The sequence below is a fragment of the Anabrus simplex genome, chromosome 1 (genome assembly GCF_040414725.1).
Source record: "Anabrus simplex isolate iqAnaSimp1 chromosome 1, ASM4041472v1, whole genome shotgun sequence".
Classification (NCBI taxonomy): domain Eukaryota; kingdom Metazoa; phylum Arthropoda; class Insecta; order Orthoptera; family Tettigoniidae; genus Anabrus; species Anabrus simplex.
The window spans coordinates 1606849330-1606863542 of NC_090265.1; positions in this window are offsets into that span (position 1 = coordinate 1606849330).

Sequence of the window (14213 nt, forward strand, 5' to 3'; positions counted from 1 at the left end):
TGCACAACGAGCCTGATGTCAGGTTCCCTAACTTTTCCCCATATCAGGAAGGATCCAATCCATCTCCGTAGATTATCTTCCGAATTAATGAGTAATGCACGAAATGTTATCAATAAATATTACTTCTATATAGACTTCGTTTCCATCAACTGTATTACTGTTCATATAGCCAGTAATAATTGCAGCCACTCTTGTTTCAGCATGCTTCGTTTGTATACAATTGTTAACTCTCTTCCATTCTCCCTTGCAGTTATACAAATATCCCACACGTTTATCTGTCCTACTCTCTTCCCCCCTCCCTCCTCCCTCTATTATTATCCACGTAATAACCTTGGAGCTCCACTGCTAACATCCTTTGTGTGCTGAAAATTGGATTTCCTCTAGATTTGTCAGTGCCTCCCTTCCCGTAATTCATTTTTGCAAAATTCGAACCTGAAGAACAAACAAAATTTACTCTATTTGTCTCCGGTGCTGTCGATTTTACTCTCCTCTTTTCTTCTTTTCTCGCACCCTCCCCAACACAAAATAAGAGGCATCAATATGGAACCGAGATGCTTACTACGCTAGAAATGATCATTTATTTCCCAAGACGGAAGTGTTAGCCAGAGGGATATTGCGTACTTTCTCTTGTGGTATTCCTATTACCAAAGGCGACATTCTGCAGTACATTATGAGTTTCACGGACTGTATCATCTTGATCACAAGCGAATCACAGGAAGTATAGGAGATTGTAGAAAAACAGAAGCCAGATTTAAATTGAAATATTTTCCCAGAAACCGTTGAAATTATAAATATGACCAGTCTTCATTAACCCATTACAGGGCGGAAGGTTACTAAGAACGGAAGCGGGTACGTGGTGACATTTTTCCCTCATCCATGAAATGAATGAAGAAAAAGATTCTTTGTAGTACAGTTTTACATTTACAGTAGTTCGTCTATTGAACCTTTCTGTATTTGTTGTCTTAAGAATTATTTTAGCTTAACAATATTTTGGTTACAAATTCAGGGTATTCTACCTCTCTTTCACGCGCGACTATTTACACATTTCTGCCAGTTTGAGGTTGGTTTAATACACAATTGATTTAATATACTATTCAGACAGAAATAAATCCCATAACTCTATTGCTGAATTTGCATTTCTTGCTTGTCCTCTGGCACGCACCTGGTAGACTAGACCTGCGGACTGCGTCTGCACCAGCACGGCAATTCGAGCGGCAGTTGGCACCACAGTTTTCGAAATCGGTTACTTGAAGGACAGCTCCGACCCAGACGCCCTGCAACGTGCATTCTACTTACACCAAACCACCGCCGTCTGCGACATCAGTGGAGTGAAGCGAGCTCATTGCAGGATTGAGTGGAGGTGCGTTATGTTTTTCGATGAAAGCCGGTTCTGCCTTGGTACCAGTGATGGCCGTACGTTGGTTAGGAGGCCAGTTGAGCTCCTCCATTTCACCTGTCTGCGGCGTCGACACACTGGACCTACACCGGGAGTTCTGGTCTGGGGAGCAATTTCCTATGACAGCAGAAGCACTCTCGTTGTTATCCCACGCACCCCAACTGCAGATGTGTACGTACATCTGGTGATTTGACCTGTCTTGCTGCCATTCATGAACAGTATTCCCGGGGATATTTTCCAACAGGATAATGCACGCCCCCATGCCGCTGTTGTAACCCAACGTGCTCTACAGAGCACATGTTGCATTGGCCTGCTCGATTCCCCAATCTGTCCCCAATCGAGTACGTATGGGATATCATTGGACGACAACTCCAGCGCCACCCACAAGCGGCATTAACCCTCCCTGTATTGATCGACCAAGTGCAACAGGCATGAAGCTCCATCCCATAAGCTGACATTCGGCACATGTACGACACAATGCATGCACGCTTGCATACCTGCATTCAACATTCAGGCGATTACACCGGTTGTTAATGGACCAGCACGGCATATTTGCGATGGCTTTTCTTGGGCGGATATTAACATCATGTAGTCTTGTACCTTTAATCGATTAATGCCCGGTTTCTGGAATGGTTATATATCTGTCCGATAGCTATTGATTTGTTACAGCTGTCGACTCTATAAATCTTCACTGTGTTGCACAGCGGAATAGCAGTGGTTATAACTGGTTATATGGTTATAACTGTTAACCATTGGCTCCTTGATCAAGTTTCATTAATACACACTAGATGCCACCTCTCGCACTGCTTTTTTTTTCTTTTTTTTTTTTTTGCTAGGGGCTTTACGTCGCACCGACACAGATAGGTCTTATGGCGACGATGGGATAGGAAAGGCCTAGGAGTTGGAAGGAAGCGGCCGTGGCCTTAATTAAGGTACAGCCCCAGCATTTGCCTGGTGTGAAAACAGGAAACCACGGAAAACCATCTTCAGAGCTGCCGATAGTGGGATTCGAACCTACTATCTCCCGGATGCAAGCACGGCCAACTCGCCCGGTGCTTTGTTTTTGTGCATTAGATGTGTTCCTTAGACTGTCAGACGCATGCTCACAAGTAATGCATCGCATTTGAGTTCTCCATGCAGCTCCTACTATCTCCTCTTTTCCATGCAGCGAAAAATTGGTTTTCGACTAGTTCTGGCACATTTGCAGTGTTTAAGGACAGAAGAATTTGACATTGTATGATAATTTCTAATGAAATATGCACACCAGCAGCACATGTCAGACGCGATCCAGTTTGCACTGAGCCTTATAAGTATACCGTATCTATTCCCTGTTATTCCAAAATATGAACATTGTTTGACCACAGTACATCAATATATATACAGTATATATCGGGTAATTGACATAATTATGCAACGTGTTAGTTCCTTGTAATCTATATAAAAAAATTATAGGGGGTCCGCTGCCTGTAATTTCGTTTGTTTTGCCAATTTTTCAGATAGTTATCCGTGTTAGGTCAACTCAATACCGAATCGGTGGTATTTATTTTTCGTGTCCGTTTGTCTGTCTGTTTGTCTGTTTGTTCTACCGTCACGGCTAAACGGCTGGATAGATCTCGAACAAATGTCATATTTAGTGTATTTACATCCCGGGGAAGGTTTTCATATGCTTATCTTTTTAAAATCTTTGAGAAGGCTGGGTGTTTATAGGAACACCCGAACGGTTTTCCTCCATTTTCTCTTATACTATTGTCTTTCTGTAAACGCCGTGGACTGTATGTGAAACATCTCTTCATTATAAACAACTTTTGTTATATTCAAAATTTACCATACTCTTCAAATGACGAAGAAACTTACTATTTTCTGCAGGTATCATGGTCTGCATTGAGTGACCGACAGACCGACAACGAACCTACGGGTTACATGGCAACGTCTCTGACTGCTTGCCAGCAGGGAAGTAACATATTGCCATTTTCGTCATCATTCCTGTAAATTCGTGGTTGTTCCTTGGGTAGAAAGCAAGAGAGACGTCAACAGGCCATTCTGCGGGATATTGGTGCAATATCGTTGGAGGTTATAACCGTTCTCGAATAGCTTAAGTAATAACACCATTAGTCATTTTCTTATCTGTTTACCTAAGAATCCCTGCGCCTAAATTTCTCCTCTGTTACCGCTTTCTTATATCCTTAACTCATATTAGCATAATTCATTGAACGGCAATTGATTTCCCAATACATTCACTTGTTGTTTACATATTATTGTTCTACCCGGCTGTCCTAAGTTATTAACCTATTTTCTATTCATTTCAACTTTCTCAACTGTATTACTTTCTTACTCCGTACATATTCGAATGCTAATCCCGAAACCTAGACACTCTTTTCTTTGAGGAAATATTCTACGCTATGCAAATGTATAACCTTTGGCCCTGGAAAATATCGGAATATGGATGCAATTTTAACGATGGTGGCTAAACGGTAAGTCGTATCACAAAACAGAAAGCACAATCGCCTTTCATTCTGGAGAGATCTACAACTTTGGTATTATGACTTTTTGTCGTATTTCTATCTCTTATACGTTAAATGGAGCCGTATTTCTCGATTTAAAGTTAATTTTGTACTTACACGTTTGTGTTATCGTTTGGCACACTTATAGGTAACATACAATGATGACATTCGGCTCGCATATTGACAGTACCAGTTGCCTTATGATAGCCAAATTTTATGATTCTAGCTGTCATATGGGTATCAAAAAAGTAGTATGTGAAAACTGTACAAAATTTCAGCCCATTCAATGACTCTAACTCAATCTAACCCATAAATACAGGAGATACGAAAAAATTATCATAGGACCAACCATGTAGAACACTGAATGAGGCGTCGCATGGTGAAGTCCGTTTCCAGATGCAATTTAGTATAATCTTACTCACTGCCTTTACAGTAATTTACGGAGAAATCCGTATACAATGTAGAATACCGTCGCGAAGCACGGGTACGTTTGCTAGTGTAATATCAAAAACAGTCTCACGATAAAAGTATACGCTCACTGCCAATGCAAGTAGGCCTACCTACACGATAAATGTGTAATCATCTGTTATACTCAGTTACTGGTACCAGTGCTTTTATGGACACCAATGCAATCACAGATACACATATTATAAGACTCAGTAGTATTAAAGGTATCGTAATTAATATTTGATGAACAGGGGACAATGGAAAATAATTTGTCGCAGGACTCAAATTGTCGCCTGTAACCCCAACCAAGCGTATGGCAGTACATCTGTTAAGCCTGAATCTGTCTTTAAATTCACTCTCTATACTTCATGAGAACATAAGACCGACGATGACATAATCCTTGTCGTTCTAGAATGCTGAGCATGTCTACAATGTCTTACTCGGAAGATTGCTATTTGCTTTACGTCGCACCGACACAGATATGTCTTATGGCGACGATGGGATAGGAAAGGCCTGGGAATGGGAAGAAAGCGACCGTGGCCTTAATTAAGGTACAGCTCCAGCATTTGCCTGGTGTGAAAATGGGAAACCACGGAAAACCACCTTCAGTGCTGCCGGCAGTGGGGTTCGAACCCACTGTCTCCCGATTACTGGATACTGGCCGCACTTAAGCAACTGCAGCTAACGAGCTCGGTATTACTCGGAAGAAGATGAGAAAGCCATAGAAGATGTTATCAAACACAATATTAGCTGCCAATACTGAAGTACTGCGCACGCGCCCACCAAGTAAATAAACAGATATCTGCTCAGGGCCCTCTAAGTTAACAGGCGATTTATCGAACCGATAGATGTATCTTACGTTGGTGCAACACCAAAACAAATGTTTACCATTCGATAGCGCTATAGGTTCGATATCTCACGCTCCAGAAACCGGGCATAAATATGTTACCTCGACAAATATATTGCCGAAATTTCCGTATTCTACGTTCCTTATTTCATGGTGTTTGGATATTCTTTTCCGCCAGTGTATATAAGGGTGGTCGTAAAAGAGGTGAACCGAGTATATGAGCGTTGGAACGTTGGTCATACTGATAAGTAATTTGGAAAAAATACGTCCATATCTTGTGCCGTTATCATTTTATCAGCTGCTGAATTAGCCAATCAGATAACTTCACGGGAGAATTAAAATGTACTCTAAAAGGCGATGTTGCTAAATCTGCACGTGGCTTGGTCGGGCTTTGGAGCCATTACGAGAATTAGCATCAAACGCTAACACACCTTGGGTTTCAGCCAATGTCACCGTAGCGTGATTTCTGTGGGCCGAGCCTATCACCAGAGCGGTCCTTGTTTAAGTCCTTTCCCTGGATAAGTTTATTTCTTCTATTGGTGCTCTCAAGCCGGACATAAGCCACGTGCACATTTAGTAATACAGCATCGCAAGGTATGAATATGACAGACCAATTAGAGTAGATGTAGCATTAAGTAGAAATGAAGTTTGGCGCAGAATAGAGTGGGCATAAGAGCTGAATCAGACCGGTCTATAGACTTATAACCCAAACAGCAACAAACGATTATCGCATAAAGGAGTGGATTTAAGGTGGGTCATGCTCGTGCTGGTGATCGATTCAAAGGTTTAGTCCTCAAGAAATCCCGTTGTCCTTTCGAGTTCCGAACATTCTTCAGCGTTCGTAGCAGAATATAAAAGCTGCATCTAAACATTTGTAGTTTTTGGACTGATTCAAACCAAGAAGGAGTGGATTTAAGGTGGGTCATGCTCGTGCTGGTGATCGATTCAAAGGTTTAGTCCTCAAGAAATCCCGTTGTCCTATCGAGTTCCGAACATTCTTCAACATTCGTAGCAGAATATGAAGGCTTTATCTAAATATTTGTAATGTCGGGGTTGATCAAACCAAGAAGGAGTGGAGTTAAGGTGCGTCATGCTCGTGTTGGTGATCGATTGAAAGGTTCAGTCCTCGAGACGTCCCGTTGTCCTATCGAGTTTCGAACATTCTTCAACATTCGTAGCAGAATATGACGGCTGCATCTAAATATGGGTAATGTCGGGGTTGATTCCAACCAAGAAGAAATGTTCCAGTTATATCCTGCAATGCGTCGTTACTGAGATGAATCTGATGGAGTTACAAAACGTACATTGGCCACATCATAGGAGATGCTGTAAGTGTCCGCAATGGGCAGCCTCACCATGGACTGGCCAAACCGCTCTTTGATACCTGGGTCCTATCGAGCATTCCACTGACGTAATTGGTACACTGTTCAAGATCATTGATGTTAACCAGAGTAGCGTACACCACACTTTTCACGTGTCTCAACAGATAAAAGCCCAGTTGATTAAGGTCAGGAAATAGGAGAAACCAGTGCACTTGAGCTCGATGGCTGATACACCTTCGTTGGATGATGGTGTACAAAAACCGGCGTAAATACAAGCTGAAGTTCGCTGAAGCCCCATCATGAACTGCTAGGCACATGTCCAGCCTGTCCCTCAAGGAGGTGAGATATGCTGGCCCAGTCAGTCGTCCGAGTAGCACATTTGATCAGTAATACACATTGCTTCCAAAGTCCTGTTGATTTTTAGTGACAACCATACAGTTGAGATTTTCAACTGTTCACATGTGTTTGTTACGCAACTGCCATCTCTTCCAAATGTATCCTCTTCGGTGAACAAAACGGTCGACGGACGATAAAAATGTCAGTATGGTAGTGGCCATATGCAACGCCTAAACCTCAGTACTAACGCACTGTAGGGCCAGTATTGATTAGGACATTCTTTCTTGCTTTCATCCCAGGAATCACACCAGACGTTTGTTCCAAGTGTATAGATACGTCATGTATATATTCGGACAGGCTCCACAATTCTCTGGTGGCGAATCGTCCCGACATCGTTCGGTTCAAACTATACAGGCACATTCTGCAGCGTAACAGCGCCGTGCATTTTATTCCAATAAACACAAAAGGTATTAAAGGGCACCACGATCATATTTGACGGTATGAGAGCTCTGAAATTAAGCATTTCTATACCCATTTTCATACAAACTACTTTTCTTTCCTTTCTATAAATAATGCCAACGGCCGTAGGCGTATTGAAACACCGGATCCTGTGAGATCTCCGAAGTTAAGCAACATTGGGTGTGGTCAGGAGTTGGATGGGTTGCCACGCGCTGTTGGTGAGGGATAAGGGAATGGAAGAGCGGAAAGGAACTGACCACCCTACCGCACGTAAACTCCGGCTCGGGAACACCTCTGCGGAGGTTCGGACCTGCCTTCGGGCAGAATAACCCTTACCTTACCTCTATAAATAATCGAATTTTTTCAGCATTTCCTCAAATATTACATACATGTGTCAGTGTGTGGGCAAGAAATTCAAGTTCATCTACTCGTATTTATGTTATTTTCCTTTCCATTCCAGGTGAGGATGACCTGTGCATACCATTGAACTGTGCGAGCTGGTAAGTCGTCTTTGGAATTTTAAATTTGTTTCTACCGGGCGAGTTGGCCCTGCGCGTAGAGGCGCGCCGCTGTGAGCTTGCATCCGGGAGATAGTAGGTTCGAGCCCCACTATCGGCAGCCCTGAAGATGGTTTTCCGTGGTTTCCCATTTTCACACCAGGCAAATGCTGGGGCTGTACCTTAATTAAGGCCACGGCCGCTTTCTTCCAACTCCTAAGCCTTTCCTATCCCATCGTCGCCATAAGACCTATCTGTGTCGGTGCGACGTAAAGCCCGTAACAAAAAAAAAAATTGTTTCTAGGTTATATGATATAACCATAGTTGAACCATGATAATACTGTAACGCATCTCCACATCAATACACAGTGCGGGATAGAATTGGCTTCAAAGTATTCTATTACTGAAACTTACCCACTTAACGATCACCTTTAGCGTCACCTGTTAACAGCTAACAGTTAACAGCTCTTTCAAATTCGATTATGAATACTGAGCACTATCCCTATCTATTCACCTTCAGAATTAAAAATAATATTAAAAATATAATAATATAGTAATTATAGGAGTATTTATCATAATTAAATATAATGAAATATACAGTATATTAATAATTATTAATTTTCAAATTATTAAGTTATGCTCGTAAATAGTTATTCATGACTGTTATTTTAGTTACCATAGTCAGAGGACCTCCATTCTTTATGAGGATTCCGAAGACGGCGACGTACGTTCCTATTTCAAAACCCTCACATGCATTTTGACAACCAGTGGCAATAAAACTCGGGTATCACGCTCTAATAACAATAATGAAACCTCCGTGGCTCAGGCGGCAGCACGCCGGTCTCTCACCGCTGGATACCGTGCTTCAAATCCCGGTCACTCGATGTGAGATTTGTGCTGGAGAAAGCGGAGGCAGGACAGGTTTCTCTCCGGGTACTCCGGTTTTCCCTGTCATATTTCATTCCAGCAACACACTCCAATATCATTTCATTTCATTAATCATTGTCCCAGAGGAGTGCGACAGGCTTCGGCAGCCGGCGCATTTCCTATCCTCGCCGCTAGATCGGTGCTTCATTCATTCCATTCCTGACCCAGTCGAATGACTGGAAACAGGCTGTGGATTTTTATTTTCAATAATAATAATAATAATAATTCCTGTGGCTATTAATAGATTTGGGCGTCCCGTGATATAGGAGTAGCGAGTCTACATCTAATCCAGAGATCCCGCTTCGATTTCCGGCCAATTCAGGTATTTTATTCCTGGACTGAGGGCAGCAGTGGGCTTTAAACAGTCTCGTGAGACCAATCGAGAAGCTTCGTGGTACGATAAGCAGTGGGCATTGTGAATAAAGCCAAGGTATACATGCATTTCAGTGTTTGTAAGCCATCTGGCTAGACATACGTCTTGGTCCTAATGGGGTGCTCCACCACGTTTGCGTTTCTTTCATTGTTAGTGTGGTGCAACATTTGCACGGCAGACCCTCCAACAAGGTTGGGCGTTGTCTTCCGTGCATAGGAAAATGCCTGTTCGTGTGATGGAGGGAGATGTGAGTGATTTGTAGGAATATTGCGGTTAGTACAAACATCCGGTCCGTGAGGCTAGGGAATTCACAATTAAAATCCGGCTACCAGGCCAGGGATCGAACCTAAGTTCCTGAGCCTTGAAGTCTAAGACACGAATCAGTGAGCTATGGAGCCGAAATTCAGCTTGGAATGATCAGAAAATTTTAATTTATTACTTAACCCTCATCCGAGATTCTGTAGGCCCTGCTCGCCCTCCCGTTTTCCAGTGCAAAAAAAGAAAAGAAGGGAAGAAAGACCATGATTCTATGCTTTTCCATGTAGCGGAGAAAATGTAAGAGTTCGAAGCTTTTCGTCCTGTTGACGTCAGCGATGCTACGTGATAGGCAGTTCATTGTCACCGGAGGCTTTCTGTAACCATGTTGATCCATAACCGTTGCACAGTCTCCAATAATGCACGGAGATTGGTTAGAGAAAGTTCCAGGGAACGCACAACCCTCCAGACATTATCCCAGATGTGCTCAGTAGGGATGGGATCAGGTGATGTTGGGGTCTTCGCAAGTATCATCATGTCCGTGGAGTGTTCGTTGAACCAACTGGCTGAAGGCGAGTGATGAGCCGATGCATTGTTTAGCTGGCTGCACAGATCTCTGGAGGTGCTGGGGGCTAATAAATAGGTGGAGATGATATGACACCAGGTTCCTATGTCATTCAGGGACATGCACCAGGGTTCCCATTTCATCCGCCTGAACAATCACCATACGAGGATACCACCACCACTGGCCTGAATTGTAGGCCCTACGCTGTTAGCTAGCGGGATACATTACCTCCTGTGTCTGGTGACGTGCTCGTACTCTACCATCGGCTGTTCTAAATGGTACCCCTACTCATTTGTCCAGAAGACCTTTTTTCATCCTTCAATAATCAAATGGCGGTGTTCTGAAATAGTTAGCTGTCTCATTTATCTATTTCCAAGTTAAAATTTAATCGTTTTATAGTGAAACTACAAAGGTATATCGTCGTTGCCGGGACAAAACCTCCTATGTGAAATATTTTAGCTTAGAACTTTGGCGGGTAAAGTTCTGTCATCGAAGGTGCAATATTGTGTGACAGCTGTCAAGGCATTCTCGCTCTTCATAACGTATGTGCTGCGGGTCAGTATATCTCCAAAAATATTAACACATAGGAGGTTTCGTCCCGGCAACGACGATATTTTAACATTTCATTCATTTGTTCAGAAAGTGAAGTGGCATATGGCTTTTAGTGGCGGGAGTGTCCGAGGACAAGTTCGGCTCGTCGGATGCAGGTCTTTTGATTTGACACCCGTTGGCGACCTGCGCATCGTGATGAGGATGAAATGATGATGAGACGACGCATACATCCAGCCCCCGTGTCAGTGAAATTAACCAAGTATGGTTAAAATTCCCGACCCTGCCGAGAATCGAACTCGGGACTCCTGTGGCCAAAGGTAAGCACGCTAACCATTTAGCCATAGAGCCGGACAATTTTTTCAGAGATGTAAAGGAGAAGGAAAAGGTGTCCGGTTTCTACCTCCCTGGAAATATTCTTACAAGCGGAGCTTCATTTCCGGTAATTTCTCTCACTGAAGCTTTCCTTGTTAGTTCATATCTAACCAATTTGGCAGAAGAAATGCGTACGTTGGGATTGGTTTCGAAGGAGACAATTTGCGAGCAGTATTTTCCAAATCACTGTGTTATAGTAGTTTCTGGGGGATGATAACAACGTTGCATTTCAATTAAGGATATCTCTAGTATACTAATAATTTCGTGTGACTATTTCAAGCCTGGTGCGACCGTTGCAAGGCAGACGCTCTGACGAGTAAGGGCGGTATCTGCAGTGTCTAGGAAATTGCATGTTAATGTAGTGGAAGCTCGTGATCTGTGTCAGGTATGTGAGTTTCAGGGATGTTGGGGACAGTACAAACTCCCCGTCCTTGAGCGAACGAATTAACCATTAAAGGTTACATTTTCTGTCTCGACCGAGAATCGAATCCGGGGATCCGGAGTCTAGTGTCCTATTTTGATGATCTTAAACATGTCAAACATATGCCCCTATATGTCTGAAACATCTTCGAGTAGAACTCTCAATGATATACGACAGTTGTCGGCTCCTCTTTTAAGGTCATTAACATATACCAGAATTAAACGATTATTATGATTTGAAATTGATTTATGAATTAATGTAAAACTACTTTAAAGGGAGAAGCAGTTATATTTCTCTACGCTTCATACAATTATAGTAGAAGGATGTTAGTAATACTTTGCTGAACGACTTTTAATATTGGTTTTAGAATTTGAAAAGAAATTTAACATAATTCGTTAAGCAGTTTGATACTTACAGGTGCAGTGGAGGAAATTATTATAAAGGCACGTGCTTTTTCTTGAAAAATCAGTATTTTTATTCATTGTTACATCATATATCTGACAAGTATTACGTCCAAATTCGGTTTATTATAACTTATCACACTTATTTTCTCATTGTTCATTTGAAAATATTGCATTAAAATTATCGAAACAAAGTCTCAGCGCTGGAAGGTGGTAAAAGGTCACTTCGGCTACCGGCGCCTGCATAGGCTTGGATTTAGATAAAACAGCACAGTAATTAGGATGAGAAATGTGTGCGATCTTTGATCATCAGTTACTGCTAAAATGCCGCGTGGAAAACCCCTGTCACAACGAAAGGAAGGAAGAGTGCTTACAAGGAGCTGAACCTATCCAGTTATGAAATTTCTAAAAAGCGAGGACGTTCAAATTGCATTACTAACACCTTTATAAAACCTTGTGCTGAGTATTGTAAAATGCTGAAAGTGTGGTCGCAATAAAACTCTTACTGAGTGATGGAATATTTTTAAGGCAAAAGTCATGAATAAATTCTCATCAAATCGTAATTAATTTGAAGTTACCATTCAAAGCCGGACGTGTAATATTCTTATGTGTGACAAGAACTCTGTACTCAATAAACGACTCATAACGCACATATAAACTATGCCTGTAGGAAGGCTATAATGGCTTTTGGTGAAGAACACATATCCTGGACTTCATTATGGGTGAAGTCACTTTCAGCGATGAAAAACACTTTTAATATTGGATGGGGCTAATGATTTTCGGGATTTCTCGTGCGATACTTGCTTAGAAGAGCAAGTTCTTATGAGTAGAAACTTGAGAGAATGGGGAGAGGGTCGAGCGTTATGATCTGGGCAGCGATCTACGCTAAGGTTCATCAAATATAGGAATGGATGCGCTCAAGGAAGAATTCTGTTACTTGCGTGGATGTGCTTGAGTCCGCGTTGTTTCGGATATAAGAAGAAAATAGTGTTTTCATTCACGAGTTTCAGTCGAAGAAGGGGTTCACACAGAAATGAATAACACTTCTGGACTTGCAGTACGAAGTCCATATTTTAACCTTAGTGAGAACTTACGTGAGATCCTGTCAATGCACGTGTATTACAGTGGACGACAATGTTAGATTTTGTATGAGCTGAAAAATGCGTTTCGATCAGAGTGGAATGCAATCCGTCAGTTATCCAGTCAAAGCCTAAAGGAACATTGAAGTAATAAAGTACAAATGAGATTCAACTAAATACAAACATATTGAGAAATGATTATTAAACGGCTTTCACTTTAGTCTTTGAAACTACGAAGATGAATTTATACCATACCATTTATAACATTCAACTCAAAGGCAGTGCGCTTTTGTTTCCTTCCACTCTTCATGTACTGGCTGTGAAAGAAGAACGGCTACTAACTTTGGCATGATCTGTCAAATATACCAAAGTGAAGATAGAAATATGCAAACAGAAAAATAAATAAAATTGTTCTGTAACAAAAACCGACTGCCTTTATACTAATTTCTTCCATTGTGGACCAATACATTTTATTTAAAATATGAAATGCCACAAGCCGCCTCGGTGGTGTAGTGGTTGGCGTGATTAGCTGCCACCCCCGGAGGTCCGGGTTCGATTCCCGGCTCTGCCACGAAATTTGAAAAGTGGTACGAGGGCTGGAACGGGGTCCACTCAGCCTCGGGAGGTCAACTGAGTAGAGGTGGATTCGATTCCCACCTCAGCCATCCTGGAAGTGGTTTTCCGTGGTTTCCCACTTCACCTCCAGGCAAATGCCGGGATGGTACCTAACTTAAGGCCACGGCCGCTTCCTTCCCTCTTCCTTGCCTGTCCCATCCCATCTTCCCATCCCTCCACTAGGCCCCTGTTCAGCATAGCAGGTGAGGCCGCCTGGGCGAGTTACTGGTCATTCTCCCCAGTTGTATCCCCGACCCAAAGTCTGAATCTCCATGACACTGCCCTTGAGGCGGTAGAGGTGGGATCCCTCGCTGATTTCGTGGGAAAAACCGAACCTGGAGGGTAAACAGATGATGATGATGATGATGATGATGATGATGATATGAAATGCCAGAAAGTACGTTGTGTGAAATGGTAGAAGCTGCTATCAAAGGAACTCGTAATAAAAACTCGTGCAATGTGGCAGTACGGAATGAGCTGGCTGCTCGGTTCGAGATGTGTATCTTGCATTTTGGAAATGGCGGGTTCAAACTCTTATATCGGGAGCCCTTACTTCCCATTCTCATACCAGGAAATATATTTGAGGATGTAACTTAATTAATGCCACGGTCGCTTCCTTCCCCGTCCTAGCCCTTTTATGTCATCATATCTCCAGAAGAGATGTTTGAATTGGTGCGAGGTTAGGCTACTAGTAAGAAATAAAACGAAAAGTGAATTTTTAACCGACTACCGGACTCCAGGCAGTCATGTATGTTTTAGTAACACTACCAACGAAAGTAATCCGCAGAACTATGACGTATGTAAATACTGAAACTTACTTTATACACTGGGTGAGCTGGCTGTACGGT